Source organism: Pygoscelis adeliae, unplaced genomic scaffold, assembly GCF_000699105.1.
Source record: "Pygoscelis adeliae isolate BGI_AS28 unplaced genomic scaffold, ASM69910v1 Scaffold14, whole genome shotgun sequence".
In the NCBI taxonomy this organism is placed as follows: domain Eukaryota; kingdom Metazoa; phylum Chordata; class Aves; order Sphenisciformes; family Spheniscidae; genus Pygoscelis; species Pygoscelis adeliae.
The window spans coordinates 20,503,500-20,507,462 of record NW_008825109.1 but is presented as its reverse complement, the minus strand read 5'-3'; positions in this window follow the sequence as shown (position 1 = coordinate 20,507,462).

Here is a 3,963-nt window from a genome sequence, read left to right as displayed (position 1 = left end):
CCATAACTCAGTAATGGTTCATGTTGAACAGGGAATGGGGATATTGCTTTTCTGAACACAGTATCTTTGCTCTTAGTAGGAAGGGTTGCCAAAATAAAACCCGAGGAAATGACAATTCAAATGGCAAAGTATTTGTTAAGCAGTAATTTTTTTGAACTAGTGATACTGGAGACTTTACTATTTGACTTTAGCCAACTAACAAAATGGATTTTGATTTGCACAGCAATTCGTGACAGCAAAGAAATGGAGCAGTTTAGGAGCACAGGTTCTATGAATGGGAGTTACAGGGAGCTGAAATGACAGGCTCACCCTGAGGTATCTGGGGAAGTCGGGGCTTCCACGTATACTTTGGGATGTCAGAAGACTTCAAATTGATAGATTTTGAAATTGTGGTATGTGAACAACTTTGCTTGAAAAGCTGGGTTTTGGTGGGGTTTTTGTTTGGGATTTAAAAAAAAAACAACAAAAAACCCCAACAAAAAACCAAACCAGCGAAGTGAGATAGCAGGTGACTATTGCTTCCACAGCTGATAATATGTTTATTGTTTATCAGTGTTTTTAAATGGTTGTTCTTCTGTTTCCCCTCATCCCAGTTGAGGTTTCCCCGATCAGCTGAAGGATGGCTACTGCTACCTGTGCTTTGGGCTTGGATGCAGTTGAGGGAGTGGCAACCTCTAAGGAGATAAAACTGGAAACGAAGGTCAAAGGAAGAGTTTGGCCTCACAGCATGAGGTAAACTGCTGAGGTGGAACGTGCCACCTCCTGTTCATGGAGGTGTGTATGGTCTGGCACAGAGCTGAGTGCTGTTGATGGGGTGGATGCTGTACCAGTGGCTGTACCTGAGCAAAGTCAAGTATGTAAATCCATGCTTTAGTTTTCAGTTGAACTTGCAAATCACAGTGTAAACCCACCTGTCACAGGTTACCGAAAGAAAAATAGGAGCCAATCTCCAGCTGTCAGGTCTGGTGAATAAGAATTGCAGCCTGGAGTCTGGTCAATGAGTGAGATGATAGCTGAATAATTCTGCCTTGGAAAAGGTGAAAATAGGCGACCTGGCACCTTGAAGCATTGCATTGAGAAATCCAGAAAGGAACAACTTAGACCTCTCTGTTTTCAAGGAATTTATAGCCTTTTTCACAGTCCTTTAAAAGCCATCTACCATTGTAAGTGTGTTGATTTTAAAAATAAATAGGCAATAGGATGGTTGAATCTTTAGTCTTCTGGAATAAAGATACATCTTCAGTGGTTTGACCTTTAGAAACTTCATTGACTAACCAATGTACAGATTTAATAACAACAAAATAGTATTGCCCTTTAGGTCAGTGATTTGGTCCACAGCTGTTTTATTTCAGTTAATTCCCAGAATAATGATTGAATTATGGTTGTGTGGGATCTGCTCATGGATAGTGAGTTGTTGGGGGCTTTTTGGTAGTATACCAAATAACTATCTTTAACAAAACTAACAATTTTATACTATATATTTTTGTGACAGAGTTGTAGTATACAGTATTTTCAGAGAACTCCGGTACTACTTTTGAAAGGCTATATATATTTTGCTGGTGCACAATGTAGTTGTAATTTCATGTTAGATAGCTTCAGAAATGTTGCATAATTTTCAAAGTTAATTTGAAAATGTAGTTAGCTTTTTGCTTTCATAAAATGGTGGCTAGTGAAGAAAAACCACACATGAACACGCAGGTTTTAATGCGTCAAAATTAAAATGCACCCTGGTTATTTTCCAGTGTTTCCAGGCTGATAAGATGGTTTTTGAAATTCGGTTTTGACATTTGAAGGGATCTTACTGAAGGTGTTCTGTACATAGTTATGAGAGACTGTTTGTATCTCCTGTGGTGTTTGAGAGAATATTTAATTTTAGAAAGAAGTGTTTAAGCTTTGTTGTGGAAACGTAGTCTCTTTGCTTGAGGCTAATTCTAGGTCTTCCAGAATTTTGTTTTCCTTTATTATTGTTAGTGTTGAATAGCTGACTATCTTATGCAGTGTATTTGTATCCTGCGAGCCACTTGAATGACATTGTAGAACTGGACTGTAGTTTCCCAATCGGACTTCAGTCACATACCAAATCTATTGCAGGCATAATTAATGGTGTGACTATAGTCTGCTGGTTTGGGGAACGAATGTGAGTTAAATGCAACTTTTGGATGAGACTGCATGTCCATGGCAAACAAAACGTGCTCATATATGTGCCCCACACCCTCACTTGAACTACTTGCATTGATCAGTGTATTCTTGCTGTGCTGTTTCTGCTTGATAAGTCAGCAGCAGATACTCTACTGCTTTTTGTTAGGCTATATTTTTGCTGCGTTGTAAGACATTTTTGCTGAGTCTTTTAGCATGCTAAATGCCAGAGCTGGCTTAAGGGATTGGGTCTTCCCATGCAGTCTGGGAAGGCATGGGACCCTTGCAACCAGCCATTATTAATTTTAGGCTGCCAAGAACCACAGCTTAGGTTGCTTTAACCTGAATTTGTTTTCTGCTCTGAGAGTGTAACTGCTTTCCTGGTTGAGACCGGTGCCTGCTATTGTCTCCAGCAGTGCTGAAGATACCAGTGGAGAGAAATGCTTGAGTTTCAACCTGTTTTGGTTTGGTTGTTTTTTTTTTTTTGTGTGTGTGGACACTTCAGTGACTTTATTCAGCTTTTGCCACCATTGGGAGGTAGATTGGTGCCTGTGAGTACATCTAGAAGCTATGGAACAAAAAGCAATCGCATATGACAAACTTCCTTTTGTGTATCTGCTCTTGGCAGTATTGCCAATTTGTTTGCCCTACATCCAATTCCCCAGTCATCAGAACAAAGCTTACAGGCTGGAATATAAGGCTAAACAAGGTTATGGGATTTTTTCCCCCTGATGAGTTCATCTGGGTGTGTCACAGTGCTTTTAAGCACATAGTTGCAAACATTGCAATGTACAGCAAACATGTGCATCGTGGTTTTAAGATGAAGTTTGCCAGGAGCCTGCAATATCAGAAGGCTGAGGTACTCAATGACTTTTTTGCCTCGGTCTTCACCGGCAAGTGCTCAAGCCACACCACCCAAGCCACAGAAGGCAAAGGCAGGGACTGGGACCCCAAAGCCACACCCCCCAAGCCACAGAAGGCAAAGGCAGGGACTGGGAGAATGAAGAGCCGCCCACTGTAGAAGATCAGGTTTGAGACCATCTAAGGAAACTGGAGGGGCACAAGTCCATGGGACCTGATGAGATCCGTCCGTGGGTCCTGAGGGAATTGACAGATGAAGTTGCTAAGCCACTATCCATCATATTTGAGAAGTTGTGGCAGTCTGGTGAAGTTCCCACTGACTGGAAAAGGGGAAACATAACCCCCATTTTTTAAAAAGGGAAAAAAGGAAGACCTGAGGAACTACATGGAGGACAGGGAGGTGATTCGAGACAGCCAGCATGGCTTCACCAATGGCAAGTCCTGCCTGACCAACCTTGTGGTCTTCTATGATGGAGTCACTACATCAGTGGACAAGGGAAGAACTGCGGATGTGGTCTGTCTGGACTTCTGTAAGGCCTTTGACAGGGTCCCCCACAACATCCTTCTCTCTGAACTGGAGAGGTATGGATTTGATGGGTGGACTGTTCAGTGGATGAGGAATTGGTCAGATGGTCGCATCCAGAGGGTAGTGGTCAATGGCTCAATGTCCAGATGGAGATCAGTGATGAGCGGTGTCCCACAGGGGTCCGTATTGGGACCAGTACTGTTCAATATCTTAATGACACAGACAGTGGGATCAAGTGCACCCTTAGCAAGTTTGCAGATGACACCAAGCTGAATGGTGCGGTTGACACGCCAGAGGGACGGGATGCCATCCAGAGGGACCTGGACAAGCTGGAGAAGTGGGCCCATGTGAACCTCATGAGGTTCAACAAGGCCAAGTGCAAGGTTCTGCACCTGGGTCGGGGCAACCCCCAGTATCAATACAGGCTGGGGGATGAAGGG